The 14,547-nt window shown below is 51.0% G+C and overlaps 1 protein-coding gene across 2 annotated transcripts in view; it reads right to left on the reverse strand.

Moving 5' to 3' along the window:
* LOC119175366 (uncharacterized) overlaps positions 1-14,547 on the reverse strand; it is a 528,289-nt gene that overhangs the window by 23,329 nt on the left and 490,413 nt on the right. The window lies entirely within an intron of this gene.

Consider the following 14,547-nt stretch of genomic DNA (forward strand, 5'->3'; position numbering starts at 1 on the left):
CCGTCCATCCGTCCGTCCGTCCGTCCGTCCGTCCGTCCGTCCGTCCGTCCGTCTGTCTGTCTGTCTGTCTGTCTGTCTGTCTGTCTGTCTGTCTGTCTGTCTGTCTGTCTGCCCATGTCTGTCTGCCCACGTCTGTCTGCCCATGTCTGTCTGCCCATGTCTGACTGTGTGTGTGTTTGTGGATATGCTGTGCTGCCTACGCTGGAGGGACGCAGGACTGTCCTAAGCCGTATGCAGCTTCACCCCTAAAACATCCTCTTAGTTCACTTCGTGTTTCTTATCTGGTACTCGGGTATGGGTGCGGCATTACGTGCCCTTTCCACTCAGTCGATAAATTTACCGATTCCGTGGGAAAAAGACACGTTGCGGCTCGGTTTCACGTATGCAGGCCCAAAGCAAGTCCGACAAAAACAGGCCCACCAACTGTTCAACTCGTTTGGTTGCTTGATTTCAGATGCCACAGTTGTTTCGGGAGGGGGGGGGAGAGGGGAGTCGACCGCCGAGAAATGTCACGCCACGTGCCATCATAAAGGTGCACGCCAACGACGAAGACGACGAGTATAGGAACGAGCCCCGGACAAAGTGCACGCGGACGGGTGAAGAGGAACAGGTCGCCCGGAAAGGCGGGGGTCGGCGGGCAGCCGATCGACCCCCGGCTGGCTAGGGCACATTTAACGATCCCGTCCCGCGATAGCCCCGCAGGAGTGGTCGCGGCTACCGCACTTCCACTTCACGGCACGGCACGGAAGCGCGACGCGGCGCAGCATTTGCAAGCTCCGGCGGTGCAAGACTTCGCGCGCTGCCTCGCCGCCACAAAGTAGTGACACTCGTCGCCGTCTTCAACGCGGCCGTTATCAGTGCGAACTACGAACGACAAAGCGATGGAGGCAGGGAGTGGGGGCACCGACGACGGCACTGCTGCCGTAGATATCACCTCTTAGTGTACGCAACTGCGCAACTCTGGTTCTCCCCCCCCCCCCCCCTCCGCCTCTATATTATCGGGGAATGGTGACCCTGCTCGGGCGAGGACACGAGTTGCAGGAAGACAACAAAATCAACGGCACGTGTACTTTAAGCATATGCTGCCCGTCCCCGGAGATAACGCACGAACGAAAAGCCTGAGTATATCACCTTGAACTTTCGGGCAATCGGCATTCCCGGTGAATATATTGGACCCATAAATTCTGCGGGAGAACAGCGGCGACGATAGAGCATGCAGCGCGCGTGCGGCGTGCTATCAACAGTGCCCGCTCGACTAAATGCCTTATGCTCGAGTCGTTTCATCGCGTTATCGCCCGCACGTCCTCTGCACGGGCTTAGTCCGCGTAGCGAGTGTGATATGTAAGGTATGTTTTTACGCCGAGAAAACTGAACCCAGAAATGTTAAACGAACGAGTGGGAATTCGAGTTGCACTGTTCACGGCGCGCATCACTTAGCGAATGCCCTGGGCATCTTTTCCTCAGGAAGGCTCCTTTCGGGCCGCCGTATGGCCCCCTGGATTGCTGTAGACATGTGTGACCACCGAAAACACCCTGCCGAGACAGCAACGCCAACTTTTCTACTGCCGCATAGCAGCATTAAGAGGAAGTGCTCCTCCCTCCGTTGGAAATGCTTATGCATACATAGGTTTGCATAGCACAGCATTAGCATGGCATATAGTAGAGGTATAGGTTGGCATAACAAAGCATAGCATAGCATATCGCAGCATAGCAAAACCCACGTCTGATGTCACCACGACAGCAATACAGCTTTTGATAAGTGACAAGCGAGTCTTTCTGGTACAGAAACCGCTTATGCGAAGGAACAGAAACATGAACAAAGCAAGAAAGAAAAAAAAAACCGCAAACCCCCGCTGCTTTGTTGGAACATCCACAACCGGGAAGTGTCAGAGGCTACAGAAAGAGCTTCCATCATCTAAAAATCGCACTTCAAGGAGAATAAGACGCAGCTATCGCATCGCGTGTTTACACGCCAGCTGCGTATACTGTAAACACAGATCACGCCCGCCCCTATAGACTTGCACCTTCATCCTGTCAGTTAAGCTCGCAACGTACCGACGCTGTTTACATCAAGAACGGTTAGTTGAGGTATGGTTGGAGGGGGTATAGTCCAAAAGGGTGCCCACTATAGTTGAGCGAGGCGCGCTCGAGGTCTGCGCGACTACGAGCTGTCAAGACAGAAACCGCTTTTCCGCCAGCTGCTGTTGCGGCGAAAGGCCCGCGAGATTTGTGTATAGTGTAAACGGGTTACACACGTTCGCACGTTTGCGCTGGCATCCCTTCCCCTTTACAGCGGCCTAACCAAAGTTCGCCTATATGCAAAAACTAGGAAGATGGCACGGCGTTGCGTGGTGTGTGAAGAAAAAAATACGCCATGAAAAGAAAGAAAGAAAGAAAGAAAGAAAGAAAGAAAGAAAGAAAGAAAGAAAGAAAGGAAACGGACGAGGCAGCGATAGAGGCGAATCTGTGGCGAGATTAAAGAGCGCAGGTGGCGGAAGTGCCGAGCGCGGCAATTGCTGCGCATATCAGATTGTTTGTGCACGTGATTTCCAACTAGGATGTCAAGGAGTAAACGCCTGCGTTGCCGCGGGGAGGTTCACACGCATGTGAACGCTAGAAAAGAAAGAAAGAAAGAAAGAAAGAAAGAAAGAAAGAAAGAAAGAAAGAAAGAAAGAAAGAAAGAAAGAAAGAAAGAAAGAAAGAAAGAAAGAAAGAAAGTTCGCGCAAGGAAGACACCGTTGTGCGATCTCGTTTGCGCGATATGCAAAGCAGGGTGAAGCGGAGCTCAACAGCTAGAGACAACTACAGCGCGAGAAACAGCTCAATTTCCTTCACAGCGTGAGCTTTCCGCGGCGTAGTAGTACGGTAAGGTGAGTGGCGAAGAAAAAGAAGACTTGTTTTCGTTTTTTCTGACACGGCGTGAAAGAGGTTGAAAAGGTATCCCGTTTGGTATACGAACGCGAGCGCATGGACCGTCTGGGGCCCTGTCGGCTGCGCTGGCGTATTCTTCCAGCTTGGAAGAATCTCGGAGTGTTTTGTTGCAAAACATAAAGAAAGAAAGACTGCATGCAAATCGAGAACCGTTAAAGGACGAACTGCGAACGCCACAGTTAACGAAGGGTTGATAATCTGCCTAAAAGGGGTGAGAAGCTCACCCAGCCGTTGCGCTCGCGATGAAACTGCACTTAGGCACTAAGCCAGAAGCTACGCGTTGCCGGAGCTAATCACGGAGGCCCATCCAACAACTAAAGGAAACAAGACAGAATACATGATAAAGTAGTGCGCAGGCTTTCTTCCCTTCATCTCCGCAGTCGTTCGTTTAAGAGAACTCACAATCTTTTCAGATAAGATTCATTACGTAAATAGAACACTTTTGTAAATGTGTTGCATTTAGTTCGTATAATCAATACGAACGTTAACTATATTATATAACCATAGAGATTGAGATTTTACGAGTTTTCTACACGAAATACGGTGAGACGAGAGAAAGAACGTAGAACCGTCCGAAAAACCGCAATGAAGCGATAAACATTGGCTTCTAGTCAATGTTTCACTCTTTGTTGCTCGCAATGTACAGAAACGTTATCCGAGACAAGTAATTCATTGACAGAAACAATGGGTAACGGCAATCGCACACTTTGACGGCGACTCCTGCATATTTACTTGCAATGTATTACATTTCTGACGCCAATAAAAATTTATTTATTCATTTATTTATTTTATTTATTTATTGACCCCTCTTCTCACAGTTCAGCTACGGCCTTTGTTACGAACCTGCATTCAGGCACTTTGCCGCGGTTCTTGGAAGTGCGCCAAATTGTGCAAATCCTTTTTTCGGCAACAGTAGAAGCTTCGTGCCCACGGACCAAGACGAATCTCAACGTATACAGTTACTCAGAAACAATGCAAAAAGAGCTGAGAAAATATATATACGATTTAAGGCAGCATGAGCGATGTGGGGCGACGGGATTCCATTAAGTGTGAAGCACGCTGTTGACACGATGCTATAGCGAGACAAGCAAAACGTGAGCTGCCCGACTCGGAAGTTTGGGATTCTTCCGTGTCCCTCCATGTGCTACAAAAAGAAAAAAAAATCGAATGAAAAGAAAAGGGGAGTGCATTCAAATACACCTAGCTATGCGAAACAGCAATAAAGACTTCATTGTTACAGCCTCTCCTGTGTAGGAAGCAAAGAACAGAGCACGCCAGTGGGCGACGAGTCTGAAAGCTGGTCATTATGTGATCGCTCACAGTCCTTTACAGGGGTGCAGGGTTCCTTTAAACTCGATACAGATTGTTCGTGCGTGTTCGAGCTTCGCATCTCTCCACATTTTTTTTTTTTTGTACCCTGTCGCGTATATTTGGCATCGGTTATGTTTTGACGCGAAGTCAACGCGTGCATCTCGACGCGAAATGCAAATTTCACGCAATTTTCTCCGCGAACTCGTGCGTACACGACGAACAAGAATATAGTGGACTATGTATAGACTCCGGACAAGATAATTAGACGACCGGCGGACAACAAAAAATTGAGAGGTATACATGCACGGTATAGGCAGGCGATAGAGAGCTCCCGCGTTTACCCGAAATTCGGCTGTACACATCTCGAGCCCCCACGCCAATCTCGGAACACAAAAAAACACGAGAGCTGACAGCGTTCGCCAAGACGCATCGCTGGAACGGTGTAATTTTTGACGGAGTGTACAACGCACCGTTGCGGGCTCGATCGCCAAAGTGCAACCACTGCCTCGCGCTTAGAGGTGTATGTATAATAAAGAAGCTATCACGGAGCGCACGAAGGAATTAAACGGTAGTGACGGGTTGAGACGATGCCAGGGGGTGTAGCGAGAAAGAGCAGGAGGGATGTAAACAAAAAATATATGGCTAACACGATAAGCGAAATTGGCAGGGAGTGACGGAGAAGAAGGGTGGCGCAATCATAAACAAGCCACAGGTTGAACGATCCTTCCTCGCGTCATCAACCATGCAAGAGGAGCCCCCAACGTATAGCTTCCCTTACAACAGCTTCTTCAAAAGCTGAGAATCTCAAGACCGCATTTCTTCAGCGCCCTGCTCGCCTGTATACCTGCCTGACGAGGAGAATGCATCCGCATGCATGTGACCTGATGGGAACTTTTTCTTTCTTTCTTTCTTTCTTTCTTTCTTTCTTTCTTTCTTTCTTTCTTTCTTTCTTTCTTTCTTTTTCTTTCTTTCTTTCTTTCTTTTCAGTCATGCCAGCGGGCCATCTGACGTGAAAACGCGAAAGTAAAAAAAAAAAGGAAAAGCAGAAACAAAAAGAAAACTAGGATAACTTGATCGAACGCTCAAAGTGGGGGATCGGTCGTTAGGCGGATGGATCACCCTGTAGATCGAACGACCACAGCGCATGACGCGATTTCTGCGTCCTCACCGACGAAGGCTCCGGCTTACCGATACTGCGTACTTCACGCGGGCAAAGCACGGCACCTTCGGTATAGCAGGCGTCTCCTGCCTGAGGTCTCGAATGTAGACCCTCGCTCGTACAGACAGCGTTCTTGGGAGAAGAAGAGGTCGTGAGTTGAGTTCGGGGGTAAGTGGCCCCTTATTAAGGACGGTCGGGGGACACGAGATGATGCTATTAGCGGTCCCAAACGATAGACGCGTGAGGGACCACCTTCCGCGGTGGTGCACCGAAGCACGAGGTGAAAACAGTCCACGTCGCCAGAAGGCTATACACGTTGCGGAATTGAGGGCACGGATGAGGACGATCGACTTGCCAGAGGGTATACGCGCGCACGACCTTTCGCCCAGGGCGAGGAGCCGCACGGGTGAAAATGGAGGTCTTCGGGTACCACATCAGCAAAGCTATGTCCTGTTAGGCGCACACGCATTTGTTATATGAGCGAAACTTTCCCTATAACCTCGCTCACTTGTCCACTCTGTTCAAATGTTTCTCCAGGCTTTCGCTAAAACAAGTGGATACTTTCGAGGCGTATTTGGGTATTGTAAAGCTATTACAACTCCACTACGGCTTGTAACTAATTGATTGATATGTGGGGTTTAACGTCCCAAAACCACCATATGATTATGAGAGACGCCGTGGTGGAGGGCGCCGGAAATTTTGACCACCTGGGGTTCTTTAACGTGCACCCAAATCTGAGCACACGGGCCTACAACATTTCCGCCTCCATCGGAAATGCAGCCGCCGCAGCCGGGATTCGATCCCGCGACCTGCGGGTCAGCAGTCGAGTACCTTAGCCACTAGACCACCGTGGCGGGGCGCGGCTTGTACCTAACCACGCGCAAGTAACTTGCTGTGTACGCGGCGATTCTGCGAGAGCCTCGAAGTTCTTAAAGACAGGCAAGTTGGCGCCAAACCCGAAACAAAAAAATATCGCGGAATCGCTAGATTTCGCAGAATCACCGAGGCTTTGCGCGATTCCACGAAATCTTCGACGTTCTATAGACAGGGAGCTTGGTGCCAAACCGTTTGCATATATCGCTTTGTAAGCCTCAGAATAGTTTTTGCGGCCTATACGAAGCACTCGGTTACTCGTAGAAACAATATTTAAACTAGCAGATAATGTTTCGAAGACGAAACTCTGTAAATGAATTTATATACAAGACGAACGCACTTCGTTGCTCGTGAAGTGGTTCGCGTCCCTTTGAGCGCAGCTACAAAAACTTCATTGCATCACACATCGCGGTCCGTGCAAGAGTTACTCGTATGATTACGAATCTCAATAGTTAAAATCTGCATTCTGCGTTTCTTTTTTTCTCGTCCTCGCCATCGTTCTCCGTTCTGTCCTTGTCCTTCATTTTATTCGACACGTTCCAACTGTTTCGTAACCACAGCGAGCGTTACAGCTCGGCGCGTGTAGTGGTTACGCCAAAACTGCGCAGCCTTCGAAGGACCTTCGAAGGGGCGGTGATCTATAACAGGTGCCGATAAAAGGAAGACAATTTTTCGCGCCACGCCACCGCACGCCCGAGCGCGCACGTCGCCGCAACACCAGGAATGGAATGGCATCTTTCTTCTACGGAAAAGCACGAGAGCAAGGACGACCAGCGAGTTGAGCCGAATCTGTGGGAGCACGCAAACCGTTTAACGCCTCGTACGAAGGCTCGACACATCTATAAGCCAGAACCTGTCGTTGGGTTTTATGCAGCGTGAAAGCTGCAGCATATGCTGGCAAACACTGAACGAGACGAGAGGTAGAAAAAAGGTTCTTATTTCTTATATAGGATTGCCGATTATGCAGGGCAGGCGGCAAACAAACAAAAAAATGAAATGGATGAAACCAAAGAACCGCTCTAAAACAGCGGGAGATACATCAAGGAAGGGGATCAGAGATGCAGTAGCTAGTTACGAAGTGCACAAACGAAATTGGCACTTCGACACTGACGCGTTCCAAAGGGCTATCGAAGAAGTCTTGGCCTGAGAATAATAAGAAGAACGACGCACGCCTCTTGCGATTGCGGCCACGCAAGAGAACGACGAACGAACGATAGCGGGTCATTTGTGGCACGCAGTCCGATCTGTACTAACCTGTACCCCTTTCGTCTGCAGAGAGAGAGAGAGAGAAAGGGGGGGAGAGAGAGCGCTTCTTTTAAAACCGGGGCAAAGAGACGTCCTTGACCAGGAGGAAAGGTCGTCTTCAGATCACCGGTTTATAGTTCCACTCCGTGCCGGGTATGCGCCTGCAGCGCCTGCGTTCGGCAGTTTCTCGCCTAACAGCTGTGCTGCTATGCCTTCCTTCCTTTCTTTACTCATATCTCTATATTCCAATCGTGCGCTTCTCTCTCTCTCTCTCACCGACAATCATCTCGGCGCGTACCCCTAAATCCGGCCACAAACATCAGCCTATATAGTCTTGCCTGTTTACCAAACGCACGAGCAAGAACTGTTTAAAGGGAGTCCGCCCGTATTTCATTTTCATGACTACCTTTTCCTGTAGGTGCTCTTGAAGTAACGCGACCACCAAGGTGGAGATAGTCGCGAAGGCATGCAGCTCCCGCGAAGGTGGCTTGCACGTCGAACTGCACCCTGACTTTTCCGTTGGACGTACACCATACGTTGTATGTACAGAGATTAGCAGGACACACACAAAACAACAATGAAATGTATAGGCAACGAACTAGAACTGATATCTCGAGGTAGTCTTCACTCTGGCGCCGAGCGCCCACTTTATGTCGCTTCCATGGTCAGATATAGTAACAAGAAGGGATTCCGTTCAGTTGAGATTCTCTTATTTTCGTGAGCTGAGAAACATTAGCAAAGAGACGAAGAATAAGAAACAAAGCCAAAGTATGCTTACTGGCGAGCTTCCTTCTCGGTATCTTCCTTCCTCTTTTTTTTTCTCAGCGGATTATTAAGTTCAGAAGAGAGGCTGCACAACAGGACATGCAGGACGTATCGTAAAATCATGCGTGAGCTCACTCCACTTGCCTGAACTTGTGTTAGAGCTGGGGCACATTATTGAACCACGAGCTGTTAGACCGTTGCTCTTTTCGGCTTCTTGTGTTCTACTCCATGACATAGTTCGAGCCCTTTTCATTTATATTTCTTGGCATTGTAAATTTCGTTTTCGAAGCAATCGAGGAGTACCTGCAGTGCCTTCTTAACGGCACCACACTCTTGTATTCGCCATTTAATCAGCAAATGATAAAGCGCAACATACGAAACGGAGCTGCCGTACCTTTTCGAGACCAAAAAAAAAAAAAAAGACAACAACGAAGAATATGAAATTCAAATAAAGAGCAATAATGATAATAAAAAAAACCGAAAGCAGCGGTTCTGACGTGGTAGCCGGAGAACTGGCCAGAGGAAAATGAAGCTATATATGTGATAACGGCCGCTCTTCGTTCCCGTTTCGTTTAATGCGAAAAGCCGACCCGCTGACCCCCTACGCGCGCCCAGCAAACCAAGCAACCGACCAACGGGCATCCCGCGGAGTCTCGAAAGAGTGGACGTTACAACGCCTCCGGAGTAAGCCGAGTGAGTCACGAGCGCTGCAGACTTCGCGACATCATCGTGCACTGCTAGCAGCAGCGGCAACAGCAGCCGAAGCTATAAGAAGTGCGTTCGTTCGCGTGCCTGAGGTCACCACGTGGTTCCTCGTGCCTACTAGACATATAGTACTGAGAAAAAAAAAAAATAGTACGTCTTAGTCTACTCGGTGAGTCATTACTTGCCACGCGTGAATGACTCATTTTAAGGCGTTACGTTAACTCCCTCTTGGGTTCCACGACTCCCCAAAGAGAGTATAGTGATCTCGGTGAAAGAGTTCACGGGTCTCTCTAAAGAGAGTTATATACGTGGATAATCAGGACTCTAGAAAATAAAGATTTGACGGACTCTACTTTTTTTGTGATGTCTATATAGCTACAGAAGTTCTCCGCGGTGGGACAGTCGAGGATATCACGAGAAGAGTCGTACGAAGAAAAAAAAACGAGGTGAAAAAAAAGTTCATTTAAGAAACTCGGTGGCACTGCAGCGTATCGCCTTCTTCGTGCAGTAGTCTGTGTAAGGCGGGAAGAAACAGGAATAAGAGAAGAGGACGGAAGGATAAATGATGTCTCAACGCGTGCGTCGGTCATCGTGCGACGATGCAGAGGATACAGAGTCACGGATGAGTGAGATGACATCGTTGTGTAGCAACTTTGAAGAAGGCGCAACATAAGAAACGCCATCACCTTCGGGACTCTGCACGACCCCCGAGACTTCTGTGCAAACGCTGCACGGTGTTTGCGGTGCGAGGAATCCGTGGGGCATCCGCGTCGATTCTCTGAGCACGACTCTGGAACTCGCATCGTAGCCGCATGTGCGTATGTATATATGTGCGTCCAAGGAATGATCGTAACAGCGACTTCGTTTTCAAGTATACTGGCGTCGAGTTCATAAATAAAACTAAGATCTGCCGATTCGGCAAGAGCTGCCAACTTTCGGACAGCCGCTTAGTTTCGAAATAATCAAAAGTAAGCCTGATTTCCACCAAGCCTTACTTCACCGAAGTACATTGAACCGTATTTGGCATTGGTTTCCTTGTTTACGTTGTGGGCAAATCAGTAGCGAGGAAATAAAGCGGTCAGTTCGAGTCCTACGCAATAGTTAAGGCCGTCATGAAACTGCGTTGTACCTGGAAAACCACCCTGGCCTCGCTAATATATCAGAGCTTGCTCAGCAGCTACGCAGAACGTCAGACCAACGTCCCGCATCACCATAGTGCAGCGTAATTTTCACTCGAGCGTCCATCCCACATTATTGCGACGTACGAAACGGAGCATTACGACACGGAAGCGTAGTTGGTATATAACGGTCACAGGCCGGAAAGCAGCCAGCCACCGGCGTGGCACAAATGGCGCAGCTTTCGTTCTCGCCCGACTGTCACTCGTCCTGACAAGTCACGGACGTCACATCTCTTCACGCACCGAGAGCCGTCGTCTCGCCCTCTATAAGGGCGCCGGGTGACTGTGCGGCGTCGGGGCACTTTGTCGCCGCCGTTCAGTCGGCTCGCGCAACTGGTGCGCCCTGACCCCGTGACCTCGCCAGCCACACTCTCATTTCCCTGTCGCGGCCCGCGTAATTCGCTTTCGCTCACGCGCGCGGACAATGATGCACTTAGCGCGCCGCCGGTGGCGTGACGTCCTTCCTGCCCGTCCCTTGCGGACCGCGAACAATGAACGACGCATGCGACGAAACGCAAATTGCGGTCCGCTCGCTTGTCCGTTCTTTAGCTGTGCGCACACGCGCGCGGCGAGGTGTGTAGCAAAAGGGTGTATGCGTGCAAGTCGCACGCGCGCGTTTATTGCGTTTCTCCACGTCGGTTTCCGTCCCGGTTGCTCAGCGTAACGCCTTGAAGGGTGCCCTCGTTTCTATAGAACGGACATCGGTGCACCCGTGCACTCGCCGAGGTCCAACCCGGCCCCACTTTCCCTCTAACAGTCGATCCACTATGTGCGCGCGTCTATTTTTTTTTCTTTAATTGAGAATGTCTGCTGAGGAAGATTAAGCGTGAAACGAACACTCTCAAAGCCAAGATGCGCAACTTTGCGAGTGAATACTGGTTTATTAGTGCCTGTTCCACACCTAACGTTTCTCAATAGCTACGTGCCAGGGTATACTTACGCCTTGTAGAGTTTCGCTGAATTACCGAGTGTGGACACTGCATCAAAAAACGCAGACAGGCCGTCTCGACGCGCTCGAAATTAAGGAACGTTCGAATAGAGTGTGTCGAACAGAGTGCGTTTAGCGTTCATCCTGTTGTCTCTGTTTCCCTTCTCCTCTGTTGCCCCTTCATGCTCGAACTGAGCTGAGCTATAACGATAAGGTATTATAATGCACCGACTCACACCGTATGCAGTATACACTTGGTGCCTCAAAGTCAACAAACGGAGCGTTAGCGCAAACATGTGTGCTATACGAAAACATGAGAACACCTGACATACCATATGCAGGCAAATGTCGGGCGGCGGCCTGTGCTATCGACAGGAAAAAAAAAAAAAAGGCGGTATTAGCAAGTACAGCACCGCAGTGGGACAGAGAGAAACGCTAAGACACAAACGAGCTGTTCCGCTGCTCTGCAAAAGCGAAGCGACAGCCAGAGATGCGGGGATGAGAGGAACTTAAAGAGGGTGAGACAGAGAAGACAGCGTGCGCGTGCTTCTTTCGCTGCGGTAACCACAAGGTAAAAAGAAAACTAGAGAATCGCGCAGGGAAACCGAGGTGGACGGAGGGAAGGGGAATGCATCAGCCGCCGCGGGCTCCCCCGCGATGATCGGCGTCGATAAGCGGGTTCTCAGCGAGGTGTAACTCGGTTAGCGGTCACGACTCCACCGGGGCCATTCGTGCGCGCAGCATATACGGGCTGGAAAAAGGACGCTCTCGCCGCGCGCGCCATAGGACGGTGGAGCGAGGGAGGGAGGAGGGCAAGAGAGAGCTATGCTAGTCAGGGGAAGGGGGGGGGGGGGGGTCTCCTAGAAACGACGCCGCAGCGGCAGCAGCAACAGCGTGCGAGCTGCGGTTTGCAGCGTACCGATCTCTCTACCCACCCACTTCCACCTTTCTGCCACTATCGGCACCGCGGCAGGCAGCAACCGCCACTCCACCCCTGGGAAACCGCCTGTCCTCCGGCTCGCTTGCCAGTGGCCCCGGCGTCACGACCTGCCTCCAACTTCAATTACGTGCTTCCTCTTCTTCTTGCTCGCGCTGTACCGACTGTATACGTCACCGTTTTTACCTCCTCTCTTTCAAATACGCACGCATGTTTGCTTGCTTCTCTCCTCACGCGTTGCCCGTCTCATTCGGTGGCACAAATGGAGGCAGCAGTGAGAAGGCACGAACGTGATCGAGAAGCAGGGAAGTGAGTGGGTAGGGCGGGTCTCAAGTATCGCGCGAAGCCAAGGAAAGCATGGGGGGGGGGGGGGGGTGTTATTTCTCTCAAACTTTAGTGTGATGAATTCCACCTTAATTAGAGGAACTAAAGTAGAAGAAAAATAGCCTTTTTCATGGGTAGCATCTGAACCCACAACTTTCGAGCTACGCGTCCGATACTCTATACCAGGTGACTTCTAGGAATTTTAAGTCGACCAAGTGAAAAGCAAGCGTAGCACAAAGATTATAAGCTGACACGTGGTTGAATGCAAAGGATACGAAATCTTCGAGAGAACTGCAACGATGTCGCACCCCAATTGTAGGAGTCAGCGAGGTGGCAGCGCCCGCGTGGGCCTTATCATTCAACGAGATCGCGAAAAGCCTCCCGAACCGGAGACAGCGGGAAAGGGTATCACAAGGTATATGGGCTCTCTATTCATAAAGGTGCTTCATGTATCACCTGGATTGAAGAGTTAGGCAAGGAGACCCCTACGAAAAGAAACAGTAGTGCCAAGCGCAGCTGGAAAACGACCATTCTCAGACGAAACAAGAAGAAACAAGCAAAAGGGAGCCAGGCCGAAGTGAAAGGGGGGGGGGGGGGGTCCCGCACAGCAACCAAGAAAACGACACGCACAGACAACAACAATGGTGGAAACGAAAAGCACACGCAGAGAGTCACCGCCGCCGAAAGAAGTGCTCGAAAGCCGACAGAAGAAGGTGAACGAGGGAGGGACGGCGTGATGGCGGGGGCGAAGAGGTGGAAACAAGGCGGTACGAAAACGAGGCGACGCGACGGCGGACCACTAAGAGAGAGGGCGATAAAGCCGGAGGAGGTCACCGTCTAATGACAGTGATCGACCGTATACACTGCAGCACTTCACACGTCGCCGAGACCGGAACCTCTCTACGCTATACTGGAAACAGCCTGCGCTGCTCGTTCGTCGCTTGTGGTCCTCCCGGGAGCACACCCGCCCGTTCCAGACAAACGCCTCGCTGCAGACGGGGACGAAGCAGAGGAGAGAGAGATCCAGGCAACCGCACGGATGACCGGGCAAGCAACGCCAGGCAGCGACCGGCGGCGCGAAGCCAGGTCCGGGTCCCCTGCCCCTCCCACCTTCACCGAGGCCCGGGCAGCAGCCTTTGTAATCACCTGCCTCCGATGCGGCATGGTAGCCGGCGACGCGAACGATACGGCTCTGGCGTTTATGGTCCACTCGCACGAAGAGGCCATCCCGCCTACCGAGACCCAGGGCCATGCAACTCGATCTCCTTTCGCTTTTTCTTTGCCGCGTCTTTTCTTCGATTTTCTATTTGGCGTTTTGCTTTTCTTTCTCTATAGGCTTTCTGCAACCGAAGGCCCCTTCACACGATACAGAACCCACCGAAAAGGCCACAGAGGACGCGTAGTTACGCCAGCCAGCAGCAGGGGCCGCATGCAGGGAGAAAACACCCAGGGACGTGACACGGCCTCCTTATTGTCTCAGCGCGCCAGATGGAGATTTAGGGTGGAAAGGCGGTGGGCCATCGGCCGACCGAGTGCGGCACGAGACAAAAGACCGAGTCGCGGGGTGTGAGACGTGTCTTGCGCCCGGTGCGCAATCTTCGCGTCCAGGCAACGATCGCTGCTTCTGCCCACGGCGGTAGCTTGCATAGTCCGGCATTCACGCCCTCTTGGGCGGAAGCAGAGGACCGACGCCAAAAGGTGAAAGTGAACGCGTCGCTCAGTTTGATTTCTTTTCTGTAGCAGTGTAAACGTCTGGGTCCGGGCCTTTTGATCGCACCTGAATTGCTTTCGCGACCTGAAGCGTGCGGCGAAGCGAGACTAACGAGAAAAAGAAACTTTCACTGGTGCACTGAACTATTGGGAAAAGAAGCCACAAGGTATGGTCAACAACATAAAAAGATGTGTGAAGCGCTGATTTACTTTTATCAATGTTTCTCTGACGCATTCAACGGCATTGTATACCTCACAGACAAATGTTTGGCCCTTAAGGAAAACAGAACCTTCGTACGTGAGTACAAACTGCTCGTGCATGTGCATAGAATCGAATATGAGTAAACTTAAGCATCGCTGGTGGACCCATATAATGACCAGCAAATCCATAAATACTTCTGTGTCTTGCCGAGTCTTTAAGGGGTCAAGGCGGAATGCGCGACGCACGAGGCCTTAGCAGCTGTAAAATGCTCTTCCACTC

The sequence above is a fragment of the Rhipicephalus microplus genome, chromosome 3, assembly GCF_043290135.1.
Source record: "Rhipicephalus microplus isolate Deutch F79 chromosome 3, USDA_Rmic, whole genome shotgun sequence".
NCBI classification, from domain to species: domain Eukaryota; kingdom Metazoa; phylum Arthropoda; class Arachnida; order Ixodida; family Ixodidae; genus Rhipicephalus; species Rhipicephalus microplus.